This window comes from Hyla sarda, chromosome 7 (assembly GCF_029499605.1).
Source record: "Hyla sarda isolate aHylSar1 chromosome 7, aHylSar1.hap1, whole genome shotgun sequence".
Lineage (NCBI taxonomy): Eukaryota > Metazoa > Chordata > Amphibia > Anura > Hylidae > Hyla > Hyla sarda.
Window position 1 is genome coordinate 87,954,248 of NC_079195.1, and position 14,675 is coordinate 87,968,922.

At 42.7% G+C, this 14,675-nt stretch overlaps 1 long non-coding RNA gene across 1 annotated transcript; it reads right to left on the minus strand.

The window, feature by feature from the left end:
* Nucleotides 1-6,225: 6,225 nt before the first annotated feature.
* LOC130281799 (uncharacterized) lies at nucleotides 6,226-10,349 on the minus strand. The gene is made up of 3 exons (XR_008846114.1): nucleotides 10,295-10,349; nucleotides 8,397-8,471; nucleotides 6,226-6,531 (listed from the first exon to the last, which is right to left on the minus strand). It is a non-coding gene; the product is annotated as an uncharacterized LOC130281799 (long non-coding RNA).
* Nucleotides 10,350-14,675: the final 4,326 nt, after the last annotated feature.

The following is a 14,675-nucleotide window of genomic DNA, read 5'->3' on the forward strand; positions in this document are numbered from 1 at the left end:
TCATACTGACTAGTTTCTTTTGCAAACCGAGATATTTAAAAATGCATTGCTCGTTTCTCATTGTCAGACGGTAATATATAGACACGCATTACTCAAGCAAACATTGTTTATTTAATATCCAGGCAACGTATAGGAAATGATCACTTCTATGATGGGAGAATAGTTGTAAATATCCCATTTGCAGCAGGTTATTTGGTAAAATATTTATAGCGGTATACTTTATGGCTGCATAGGGATGTGTTTCAAATTTGAATAAATTTGACTTTGCTTTCAGCGTAATTATTTTCTCTGGGGTATTAGCGTCATATTTGCTCTGAGTGATGGGTGATAAAAGTGTGCATTATTCATAAGTCATTCAAGAGTATGGATTTTCTGTTATTTTACTAGATTCGCTGAGCATTAATTAACGCTTTCTTGGTTTTACAACACAAATATTTGCTGCCTTCTACATTTCAACACAAATGGTCTCAGTGGGACACTTATAGCTGGTGTAAATGGATGCACATTTACTAGTATTTCAGTGCCTACTCAAGTTATGACATAATTATGCATAGAATATGTGCTACAAATGGAAGACTAAAGCTATTACATAGAAATGCAGACCTCAAGATTGCACACAGCCATCTGTACAACTTCAGGTTGAATTTTATATGTGATGTCCTTCCACTATATCTCTATAAAAAAAAACTATATATATATATATATTTAACTAAAGTTCCACAAAGTGTTCTTCAAAGTGTCAGGCTTCCACTTTTGACCACAGCTGCGTCGGTCTGCAGATGTTTAGCCAGTCTACGCTTACTGAAATTTAATCAAGGAAACGGTAGACCGCAAAACACCATCTACTTGGGTCACAGATGCCACTACCAAGTGCATAACAATGATTAAAAAAAGTTAATAAATATGAATTAACTCCTTCCCTAATAAAAGTTTGAATTATCCACCTTTTCCAATTTTTAAAAAAAAATTATGTAAACAAAATTATATAAACATATGTGGCATCGGCGTGTTTGTAAATGTCTGAACTATTAAAAGATAAGTTAATTTAATCGGAAGGTTAACCGCGTTATTGTAAAAAATGTAAAAAAAAAAAAAATACCAAAGTCAAGAATTGTATATTTTTGGTCACTTCTTATACCAGAAAAAAATGAATAAAAATGTATTGAAATGTCCCATCAAAACAAAAATGGTATCACTAAAAACTTAAGATCATGGCACAAAAAATAAGCCCTCATACATTCCTGTATACCCAAAAATAAAAAAGGTATAGAGCCAAAAGTGGACAATTTTAAACATACAAATTTTCATACAAAAATTATTAACATTTTTTAAAGTAGTAATATAAGACAAAGTCTATGTAAGTTGGATATCATTCTAAGCCTAATGACCTACAGAATAGCTTTTTTTTTCAATTTCTTCCCACAAATATCAATTTCTTCACTGATGGTAAAATGATTGAAGTCATTACAAAGTACAGTTGGTGGCACAAAAAACAAGCCCTCATGTGTCTGGAAGTGGAAAAAGCATTATGGCTTATAGAAGATGAAAAGGAAAAAGCAAAGGTGCAAAAAACTAACAAACATGTCCTTAAGTGCACTGAGATCACACCTTTTTTACAGTTTCTTCCTATGCCCTTATATTTGGCTTTATATTTTGTTGGAAAATTCTGGGAATGATGAAATGGGTGTGATCTTAATTTGAACCCCTCCCCCATCAGCAATTTTTGCCATGTTTGTAAATTCTGATCTTCTAAGAGCCATAACTCTTTTTCGAATACTGAGCCACGTAAGGGCCTGTTTTTTGTGGGGCCAATTGTACTTGTTTAAAGAAATCCTAAATTTTACCATAAAATGTAGGCTTACGTAAATCCTTCTGTCCCTTTTTGTATTCCCAGACAGACTCCATTATGTTGGGATCAGTGCTCTGTGGGAGACATATCATCACTTCCAGGACTCCTTGTTCTTCTTTATATTGAAGATAGTTTTTATTGACACTGGCCGTGTGTTTGGTGTTGTTGTTCTGCTGCAGAATAAATGTGGAGCCAATCAAACTCCTCCCTGATGGCATTGCATTCTGGTTGAGTATCTGTTGGTATTTTCTGCATTGAGGCTATACTGTGTATGTCAGCAATGGGAAGCAGGGGCGGATCCAGAGTCTATTCTCGGGAGGGGCACGTTTAGAGTATTTTGTGTTGGCGGACAGTAAATAAGGTGCTGCTTAAGGTACTTACAATATTGAATGTATCATACAGTCCTAACCTTGTTTAAGACTCATAGGCCATGTTCACACGTCAGAATTTCCAATGCGGAATTCGGCACGGGCATTCCGCTGTAGCAGAGTCCCATTTAGTTCAACGTGATTCTGCTGTGCTGTGCTCACGGCAGAATATCCATGCCAGATGTTTCCAGCACGGAAATTCTGTTTTCTGTCTCTGCAGAAAGAATGTGCACGTTCATTCTTTCTGCAGACACCGCACGGAATGCTGAGCCATCTAGGAGACGGCTGTCTGCACAGAGATTTTCCCTGCGGACAGATAGGATATGTTTAAACAGATATATCAATATTACAAAGATCATAAGACATTTTAAGCAGTTTACGTATAATATATTAGAATGTTTACATAAACAGGACTACACATAGGACACGTTGTCACACATTTAGTGGGAGATTTATCAAAACCTGTCCAGAGGAAAAGACCAGTTGCCCATAGCAACCAAGGCCTTTTTTTTTTTTTTACAAATGAAAGAAGCGATCTGATTGGTTGCTATGGGCAACTCGGCAACATTTAGACTGGAAGAAAGGAGATTTTGTCTAAGGCATAGGAAAGGGTTTTTTACACTAAGAACAATAAGGATGTGGAATCCTCTGCCTGCAGGTGCGGTTTTATTAGTCTGTACAGATGTTTAAACAGCAACTGGATGAATATTTGCAAAAACATAACATTAAGGGATATAGGCCCTGATTTTTTCAGCATGTTGTGATGCCCGCGCTGTAGCATGTTGCAGAAAATTATTTTCAGTATAATAATCAAATATACCAATTGCCACAGAATGGGAAAGTGCTAAAAAAAGTTTTGATCTATTAAAACTACAGCTCCCAGTATGACCTTAACCCCTTAAGGATCAAGCCCATTTTGGCCTTAAAGGAGTAGTCCAGTGGTGATTCAGTGGTGAGCAACTTATCCCCTATCCTAAGGATAGGGGTTAAGTTGCAGATCGCGGGGGGTCCGACCGCTGGGGCCCCCTGCGATCTCCTGTACGGAGCCCCGACAGCCCGCGGGAAGGGGGCGTGTCGACCTCCGCACGAGGCGGCGGCCGACACGCCCCCTCAATACAACTCTATGGCAGAGCCGAAGCGCTGCCTTCGGCAATCTCCGGCTCTGCCATAGAGATGTATTGAGGGGGCGTGTCGGCCGCTGCCTCATGCGGGGGTCGACACCCGCTATCTCGGCGGAGAGCCGGGGCCCCGTACAGAGAGATCGCAGGGGGCCCCAGCGGTCGGACCCCCCGCGATCTCAAACTTATCCCCTATCCTTAGGATAGGGGATAAGTTTTTCACCACTGGACTACCCCTTTAAGGACCAGAGCGTTTTTTGCACATCTGACCACTGTCACTTTAAACATTAATAACTCTGGAATGCTTTTAGTTATCATTCTGATTCCGAGACTGTTTTTTCGTGACATATTCTACTTTAACATAGCAGTAAATTTTTGTGGTAACTTGCATCCTTTCTTGGTGAAAAATCCTAAAATTTGATGAAAAATTTGAAAATTTAGCATTTTTCTAACTTTGAAGCTCTCTGCTTGTAAGGAAAATGGATATTCCCCCCCAAAACATTTTTTGATTCACATATGCAATATGTCTTCTTTATGTTTGCATCATAAAATTGATGAGTTTTTACTTTTGGAAGACATCAGAGGGCTTCAAAGTTCAGCAGCAATTTTCCAATTTTTCACAAAATTTTCAAACTCGATATTTTTCAGGGACCAGTTCAGTTTTGAAGTGGATTTGAAGGGTCTTCATATTAGAAATACCCCACAAATGACCCCATTATAAAAACTACACCCCCCAAAGTAGGGTGTCAAAACAGCAAAAACAAAAACAAAAACACATGGCATACCATTTTGGAAACTAGACCCATCGAGGAATGTAACATGGGATAAAGTGAGCCTTAATACCCCACAGGTGTTTCATGACTTTTGCAAATGTAAAAAAATAAAAAATAAATATTTTTTTACCTGAAATGCTTGTTTTCCCAAAAAATTTACATTTTTAAAAAGGGTAATAGCAGAAAATACCCCCCAAAACTTGAAGCCCAATTTCTCCCGATTCAGAAAACACTCCATATGGAGGTGAAAGTGCTCTGCTGGCGCACTACAGGTCTCAGAAGAGAAGGAGTCACATTTGGCTTTTTGGAAGCAAATTTTGCTCTGGGGGCATGCCGCATTTAGAAAGCCCCTATGGTTCCAGGACAGCAAAAAAAAAAAAAACACATGGCATACCATTTTGGAAACTAGACCCCTCGGGGAACGTAACAAGGGGTTAAGTGAACCTTTATACCCCACAGGTGTTTCACGATTTTTGAATATGTAAAAAGAAAAAAATTTTTTAACCTAAAATGCTTGTTTTCTCAAAAATTTTACATTTTTAAAAAGGGTAAAAGCAGAAAATACCCCCCAAAATTTGTAACACAATTTCTCCCGAGTACGGTGATACCCCATATGTGACCCTTAACTGTTGCCTTGAAATACGGCCTAAATTAGTGACTTGCATAGGGGTGGACATAGGGGTATTCTACGCCAGTGATTCCCAAACAGGGTGCCTCCAGCTGTTGTAAAACTCCCAGCATGCCTGGACAGTCAGTGGCTGTCTGGTAATACTGGGAGTAGTTGTTTTGCAACAGCTGGAGGCTCCGTTTTGGAAACAGTGGCGTACCAGACATTTTTCATTTTTATTGGGGAGGGGGGCTGTGTAGGGGTATGTGTATATGTAGTGTTTTTTACTTTTTATTTTGTGTTAGTGTAGTGTAGTGTTTTTAGGGTACAGTCACACGGACGGAGGTTCACAGTAGTTTCTCGGTGGCAATTTGAGCTGCGGCAAACTTGCAGCCGGATACTTACTGTAAACCATGTGAGTGTACCCTGTACGTTCACATTGGGGGGGGGGGGGGGGCATCCAGCTGTTGCAAAACTACAACTCCCAGCATGCGCTGACAGACTGTGCATGCTGAGAGTTAGTTTTATTTTTGCAACAGCTGTAGGCACACTGGTTGTGTATCACTGAGTTTGTGACCTAACTCAGTGTTTCACAACCAGTGTGCCTCCAGCTGTTGAAAAACTACAACTCCCAGCATGTACGGTGCATGCTGGGAGTTGTAGTTTGCAACAACTGGAGGCACACCGGTCGTGAAACACTGTGTTAGGTCACAAACTCAGTGATACACAACCAGTGTGCCTACAGCTGTTGCAAAACTTAAACTCTCAGCAGTCACCGACAGCCAACAGGCATGCTGGGAGTTGTAGTTATGAAACCAGCAGATGCACCACTACAACTCCCAGCATGCACTTTAGCTGTTTGTTCAAGCTGGGAGTTATAGTTATACAACAGCTGAAGGTACACTTTTCCATAGAAAAAATGTGCCTCCAGCTGTTGCAAAACTATAAGTTCCAGCATGCCCATAAGGGAATGCTGGGAGTTGTGGTGGTCTGCCTCCTGCTGTTGCATAACTACTGTTGCAAAAAGGGCATGCTGGGAGCTGTTGCTAGGCAACAGCAGGAGGCTGTCACTCATCTCCTACTGCTGCAAGCCGCCGCATACAGTCAGTCCCTCGCCGCGGCCGCTCCTGGGGCCCCGATCCCAACAGGGACGCCGGGGATTGGGGTCCCCAGCTGCCGGGGTCCACGTCCCGCACGCGCTCACGTCCTCCGGAAGAGGGGCGGAGCGGGTTGCGGGAGTGACAAACGCAGCAGGTGCCCTGATTGGTCGGCCGGTAAGCCGGCTGACGAATCAGGGCGATCGTGAGGTGGCACCAGTGCCACCTCACCCCTGCTGACTATGGCTGTTCGGGGCTGTCAGGGATGGCCCCGATCAGACAGTAATTCCGGCTCACCGGGTCACTGGAGACCCGATTGATCCGGAATCGCTGCTGATCGCTGGGCTGAATTGTCTGTGATCTGCGGTAGACATGTGCAGAAGAAACATTTTCATTTTTTTTCGTTTCGTTTTTATAAAATTTTCGGTTCAGTAATATCTTCAGTTTTGATTTTCAGATACATTCGGTATTCGGGTGTCCAGGTTTCATTTTTTTCCGGATACATTCGGTATTCGGGTGTCCGGTGGGTTAATCTTTTCGGATACATTCGGTATTCGGGTGTCTGGGTTTGATTTTTTCACGGATACATTCGTATTCGGGTGGGTTTGATTTTTCGTATACATTCGGTATTCGGGTACATTCGGGTAAATCTTTTTTAAGCAGGGGACCATTATCGGGAGTGTGTGCAGGAAAAGAGGGCAGCCGCAGAGATCGGAACACTGGAAGACAGGTAAGACAATATGATTTTATGTGATTTATATTAATACATAATGTAATGTTGAATGAAAGAATGAGTAAATGAATGAATGAATGAATGCTGTATGAATGATTGATGTGTTTGATCGATGTGTTTGATTGTCGGGTGATTAAATATCATGTTATACATAAATCACCCAACAATCAAACGCATCGATCAAACTGTTGCAAAACTACAACACGCACCCAGCATGCGGCTGTCTGGGCATGCTGGGAGTTGTAGTTTTGCAACAGCTGGAGGCACACTTTGGCAAACACATGCATTCGCATAATGCTTTTTAATTCATTTTCAAATTCCGCTGGCTTTTGTCAGAAATGGGTTACCAGATCAATGACATGCATAGTAATTGCTGTGGGAACATTTTTCATTCATAAAACCGCAGGCTTAATTGGATAATTGCAGTGTAGAATGTTTGGTGTCCTAAGCGTTCTACACGGCAATTATCCAATTAAGCCTGCAGTTTTATGAATGAAAAATGTTCCCACGGCAGTTAATATGCATGTCATTGACCTGGTCACCCATTTCTGACGAAAGCCAGCGGAATTTGAAAATGAATTAAAAAGCATTGCCTCCAGCTGTTGCAAAACTACAACTCCCAGCATGCCCAGACAGCCGCATGCTGGGTGGGTGTTGTAGTTTTGCAACAGCTGGAGGCACCCTAGTAACAGTAAAACAATAACTAACAGTCAGAAACAGTGTAGCGCAAGGAACAATAAAAAAATTTGAAAGAATTCTTTACTTTCGTTTTTTTACCGCATGCATTCGGTAAATAATGAATGCATTTGTTTTCGGATAACGAATGCATTCGTTTTTTTACCGCATGCATTCGGAGAATAACGAATGCATTTGTTATGTTGCTATTCGTTTTATCGATGCTATTCGGAAATATTCAAAAAATGTTTTCGTGCATTCGGAACGGCCCGAATGCACGAAAATGGCAAAATTCGGTAAATTTGACATCCGTGCCGAACCGAATTTCACATGTCTAATCTGCGGCCATCGCCGACATGGGGGGACATAATGACCCCCCTGGGCGATATGCGGCAATGCCTGCTGAACGATTTCAGCAGGCATCTGGCTCCGGTCCCCAACCGGCTAGCAGTGGGGACCGGATTTCCCACGGGCGTATGGATACGCCCTGTGTCCTTAAGGACTCGGAATGCAGGGCGTATCCATACGCCCTGTGTCCTGAAGAGGTTAAAGGGGTACTCCGGTGAAAAACTTTTTTTTTAAATCAACTGGTGGCAGAAAGTTAAACATATTTGTAAATTACTTCTATTAAAAAATCTTAATCCTTCCTGTACTTATTAGCTGCTGAATACTACAGAGGAAATTATTTTCCGTTTGAAACACAGAGCTGTCTGCTGACATCATGAGCTCAGTGCTCTCTGCTGACATCTCTGTCCATTTTAGGAACTGTCCAAAACAGCATATGTTTGCTATGGGGATTTCCTTTTACTCTGGACAGTTCCTAAAATGGACAGAGATGTCAGCAGAGAGCACTGTGCTCGTGATGTCAGCAGAGAGCTCTGTGTTTCAAACGGAAAATCATTTCCTCTGTAGTATTCAGCAGCTAATAAGTACAGGAAGGATTAAGATTTTTTAAGTAATTTACAAATCTGTTTAAAAACAGATTTTTCACCGGAGTACCCCCTAAGTATGTGGTAAGGTTATGCTGGGAGTTGTTGTTTCACCCATCATTACTGCAAAACTTACAAGTGACTCCAGCTCTGAGAGGACATAGTGAGGAGAATACACAATATTATCAGTGACTACAGGTGACGTCTTCTCTATAGTCTTTCCTTATCTAATTCAGATGGTACATACCACCGGGTCCAGCTAAATGTTCACTCAGCAGAACTTGATACCCAGATGGTTTCTATGTCAGCGGATTCTGATCCTCTATATGAAAACAATAATTATTATAATACTGCCAAACACTGTATCCTTTGAATATAATACCGCCATACACAGTACCCTCTGTATATAAAACTGCCACAAACCGTAACCTCTGTATATAAAACCGCCACACACCGTAACCTCTGAATATAATACTATTACACACTGAACCCTCTGAATATATTACTACAACACACTGCACCATCTGAATATAATACCACCACATACTGTGCTCTCTGAATATAACCTTGCCATACACCCTCTGAATACAATACCGTAATGTATTGTGGCCCATAAAAACCATACAACCCCAAAAATTTCTTATAATATGCACTGTGGCCGACATGTATAATTGTCTCTTGTGTCTAAAAATTATGAAAAAAAGGCGCAAGCAGGGTTTATTTGCGCCTTTTTTGCGCTTGAGTTGCAATCCACTGATTTTGGCAATACACATGATATGGATGGGTTTTATGAACTGCGTCTTTTTGTGAAAAGGCGCAAAAAAGGCGCAAAACCACTGAAAAGTCTCTAAAACTACACCAGCCCAGACTTAGCTTTTTGGTGTATGTGAAGAGAGAAATGTTAGAAAATGTGACCTGCTCAAACTTTATCAAATGGTCTGCTATCTTTTTATGAATTTGGTGCAACTACACAGAAAAATACTTCACTTACACCTACAATGGTAAATGCCGGCCTATACCTCTGAAATGCAAAACACTCTGTGCCCCTCACTTATAGTAATAATGCCCCATCCTGTGCCCCTACATATAATAATTATAACTCATCCTGTACCCCCTACATAATAATAATAATAATAATGCCCTCTGTCCTGTGCCCCTCACATATAATGCCCCTGTCATGTTCCCATCACAAATAATGCCCCCTGTCTGGCCCCCTCAGGGGGCATTATATGTGAGGGGCATAGGACATTTGGCATTATATGTGGGGGCACAGGACAGCCCCCTCCTTTCATTTGCCCATATAATGCACATATAATGCCCCCCTGACATATGTCCCTGACTTAAAATGCCCCCTGCCCTGTGCCCCTCACATATAATGCCCCATGTCCTGTGCCTCTCACGTATAATGCCCCCTGAGGGGGCAGGATAGGCGGGCATTATATGTGAGGGACACAGGACATGGGGCATTATATATGAGGGGCACATAACAGGGGGGCATTACATGTGAGGGGCACATGACAGGGGGGCATTATATGTGGAGGCACATGACAGGGGGGAATTATATATGAGAGGCACAGGACAGGGGGTATTATAAGTGATGGGCACATGACGGGGGGTATTATAAGTAAGCGGCAAATGTCAGGGGGGCATTATATGGGCACATGACAGGGGGGCCACTGTCATGTGCCCCCACATATAATGCCCCCCTGTCATGTGCCCCCAACATATAATGCCCCCTGTCATGTGCCCCCAACATATAATGCCCCATATCCTGTGCCCCTCACATATAATGCCCCCCTGACATGTGCCCCTCACATATAATGCCCCCTGGGGGGGCAGGACAGGGGGCATTATATGTGAGGGGCACATGTCAGGGGGGCCTTATTTGTGAGGGGCACGGGACATGGGGTATTATATATGAGGGGCACATGCCAGGGGGGCATTATATGGGCACATGACAGGGGAGGTCCTGTCATTTGCCCCCACATATAATGCCCCCCTGACATGTGCCCCTCACTCATCATTTGCCCCTCTGACTTATAATTTGCTTACCCCCCCTTTCTCACCCGTCACCTTTGCCCCTCTCACTTATAATTTGCTTACCCCCCCCTTTCTCACCCGTCACCTCTCTCTTTCTCTCGTCACCTTTGTCACACGCTGTGGCTGCTCCGTTCTTGCAGCCAGTGAGAGCCGCGGGGACGGGATTTCCGGGCACTGGCGCGATGATGTGATATCATTGCGCCGGCGTAATGCCGTGGATGGCGTCCCCGCGGCTCTCACTAACTGCAGGAATGGAGCAACCGCAGCGTGTAAGAAAGGTTAGGGATTGGTGGAGCGGGACAGCTGACAGCTCCCGCTCCACCATGCTATAGTACGGTTGCCCCACCCCTGGATCCGCCACTGGTGGGAAGGAGGTGTATAGTGCAGGCTCAGGAGCTTGGCTGAGGACGTTTAATGTTCAGTTGATATCCTAAAAATAATTCATAATTCTAAAAATAGCATAAACTTGGAAATGAATTTATAAAACCAAGTGCAGACCAGTAACCAGGTAGAGTGGACTAAATCTAACATGTCATACTTTATTTGTAATTGTGTTGCTTTTATAATGTGCAATACACTAATGAACAAAAGATATGGTAATGTGGGAAGAGACATGAAGGTTTCCATTCTAATTATTGCCTCTGGCAGTGGAATTAATCGGGCTCAGTGTGCGTGATCATGACAATTTGCTTTGGCATCCAAGGTAAAGATGTCAAATCTCACACTTCTCCCCTAAGATGATATTATGTAGTTTCAGTGCTTTTTATTAGTTGCGATTTACATAGCCCGATCCTGACTGAACTCTATCACTGGCTCTATCACTTCTGACAGTTTCACAACACTCATTGTCTCAGTTCGTTTCATCCGATAGCAGATGGATAATGCAAGTTGACAATCTGATCATTGAAGAACCATTTTTCTCACCCTCTTAATTTGGTACAAAGCACATTGGTAGAAAAACATGTTTCTCCTTTGCTGCTTTCTGTGATTCCCTGCAGCTTATGTTCATTTTCTTGGCAACAAACCTGCATGAGAAACAAAGCAAAAAAAAAAGTGCATCTCCAGCTTGTTAATGCATCTCTGTGGAGCTCTATTCCTTACTCGTCTGAATAAGTTAACAAGCCAGAAATAAAATTTTCAGACTCCCTTAAATAAAGCATTAATTGAAAAAAACATCTTCTGTCTTCTGACACTCTGAAGGTGCAATGCACAGGAATCCTAACCTAGGAATAAGTGTACAGTGTGAGACCTTAGACAAACCATTCATTCGATTGGAAGAAACAGCGTAAGGTCAAAACCATGAAAGGGACCCGTCACTTAGGGCCCAATTACACAGAGCGATTATCAACCGAACAGGAACAGGAATCAAAAAGATAATTGAGGCTCAAGGTCTATAGATAAAGTACACACTTGTTTATTGATCATAAAATATTAATTATTAATTATTAATTATCAAACTGACAATCCGGAATCACAGGGCCCTTGTGTATCCACAGAGTCAGAGAGATTTCAGATTAATAAAATATATATCATATAAAATTATAAAATATATAAGACCACTCTAAATACAATAAATAATATATAATTGATAATAAACAATATATTATATTATATATAGCAGCTTCTTCAGATAGGCACTCCAAATATCAATTTATGTGCCATAGAGCTATTAATCAATGTCCATTAAAGGAGTAATCCAGTGGTGACTCAGTGGTTTACAACTAATCCCCTATCTTAAGGATAGGGGATAAGTTGCAGATCGCGGGGGGTCCAACCCCTGGGGCCCCCCGCGATCTCCTGTACGGAGCCCCGACAGCCCACGGGAAGGGGGCGTGTCGACCTCCGCACGAAGCGGCGGCCGACACGCCCCCTCAATACAACTCTATGGCAGAGCCGAAGCGCTGCATTCGGCAATCTCCGGCTCTGCCATTGAGATGTATTGAGGGGGCGTGTCGGCCACCGCCTCGTGCAGGGGTTGGCACCCGCTATCTCGCCGGAGAGCCGGGGCCCCGTACAGAGAGATCGCGGGGGGCCCCAACGGTCGGACCCCCCGCGATCTCAAACTTATCCCCTATCCTTAGGATAGGGGATAAGTTTTTCACCACTGGACTACCCCTTTAAAGTGCAGTTGCAGTCATAGAAAAATCACAGTTCCTCACACTTACTGTGTGTCCTATGCACTGTAACAATTTTGTAACAGTTATGTGTCAATCAGGTTTCCCCACATCAAAGATCGCCAGTGCAACAATGTTCCTCAATGTAGCAATCTGGAAACAATATCAGGATACTGTGTTTGCTCAGTCAAATATCGCTGGTTAAAATAGTAAATGCCGGCAATTGATTTAAACTATGCACATAGAAAAATATTGGAATTCTCTCACCAATCTAGATGTGGGATGAAGATGTTGTAGTGACCGCTCAGTGCTTGCTGGAGGCGATGTGTAGCGGTCATCTGTACCCGCTCTCTGGCTGGAGAGCGCACCGCTGGAGTCTCGGCCAACTCCCAATTCTGCGGAGCTTTCGGATGGTGGGCAATGTTCTCAGGGGCTGCAGCGCTTCCACAAGCAGATGCTCCTGAGTGGCGTCCTCGTGGGGATAGCGCGCGTTCCTAGTCTCGGACGGTGCGTTCAAGAGGCAAGTCTCTGTATGTGATTTCGATGGACTGCTGATAGTAATAGGCATATAAGTGGTCTTAAATTCTCTAAGGGGGTCGCTGGGTGCGTTTCAGCACCCACTAGGTGCTTTCTTCAGCAGCTTAAGTATGTAGGATATATATATATATATATATATATATATATATATATATCCTATATAGACCTTGAGCCTCAATTATCTTTTTCATTTAGTAGCCTTTTGCAGACACCTTAGGTACAGGTGCCAGTTTGAGCTGCCCAGGTCATTTGTGAAACTTTCCACAAGAGCCTCTCCACCTTTGCATTATTAGGAACAGGAATCAGTCAAAGAATGAGCAGGTGAAGCCATTGAACAGGTAATGTGTGCTCAACAAACTATGGAAGTAAAGGGCTGCACAAAAATCCGCTGAGGGTTTTTGTGGCCTTTCCTGTACAATGGTTAGGCCATGTAAAGGCTTATTAAACAAGTGTTGGAAAGCAGCATGCGGTAGTTACCGACACATTGATTTCTGTGAATGCTGTGGGCCAGTAGTCCAGTATATTCATAAGCTATGGGCTCCCTAACCCCCTTCTACTGGTTCACAGATTCTTCCCTATGAAGGTTATGAATACAGTAGACTTCAGGCATACTGTGCTTGCAGCTTTGGCCAGGTTAGACCACATTTATACATAATAGACTCACTGTTGAGACCAACATGCCTTACACTATGGCAGCATAACTAACACCCTTAAAGGGGTACCCTGTCCCTAGACATCTTATCCCCTATCCAAAGGATAGGGGATAAGATGTCTGATCGCGGGGGGTTCGGCGATCTCTGGGCCTACACCCTGACAACTTTCATGTGTAACTCTCCCAGAAAGATGATGGACATTTTGGATTTCAACTGCCCAGCGCTTTTGTTTTTAAGGAGATAAGTCACTGCCAGAGCTTACCTCCCCTCTCCCCATCTACAAAACAAGAATGTGGCCGAGCCAAACAATAATGTGTGTCAGAATAGGAGAAATATGAGCATGGGCCGCTTCAATCAAATCCTTCTCTAAATGACAAGAAGATGATGGGCAATTAGTGAAGCCAGTGAGGTTTAAAGGGGTACTCTGCCCTAGACATCTTATCCCCTATCCAAAGAATAGGGGATAAGATGTCTGATCACTGGGTCCCGCCGCTGGGGACCCCCGCGATCTCGGCTGCGACATGGATGACTGGCGCTGAGGGGCGGAGGTACATGACGTCACGGCCACGCCCCGCTCGTGACCTCACGCCCACGTCCCCTCAATACAAGTCGATGGGGCGGAGTATCCCTTTAAGGATCCAGAGAAAAAATTAGCTATGACATTTCTCTAAGGCCCTTTTGAGCAATTGTACTTTTCTTTAATTTTCCTATCATGCTCTCACCTAGGCAGCATAGAGATAACTGGAATCTCCTGGACCTCAATGATGATGATTTAATAACCTAAACATAAAATTACCCATAATGACTTGCCATTTTTACTCCATGGCAGTATTTATACAATCCCATTATTTATAAAGAAGTATATTAAACGTACTTTGTATAATAGCTTTTTATATAGGAACATAATATTAGAACCAATTTGCAGCTTTACGAACCAATAGACTGAATTAGAATTGTCCCAATGGTTGGACATGTTTCAGGTTTTTTATTATGTCCAAACGTTTCAGGAAATTGGTTTGCATTTTATTTGCTTTTCTTAAAGGGAATGCTTTTCTCAAAGGGTTTTAAGAAATTGTTTTTTCATTTTAGTACATTTATTATTTTGCCTAAGCTGCTTTTAACAGCATTTAGAGATATTTTTACAGCAACTCTTATGGACATAGCCACAATAGACTGGAGGAG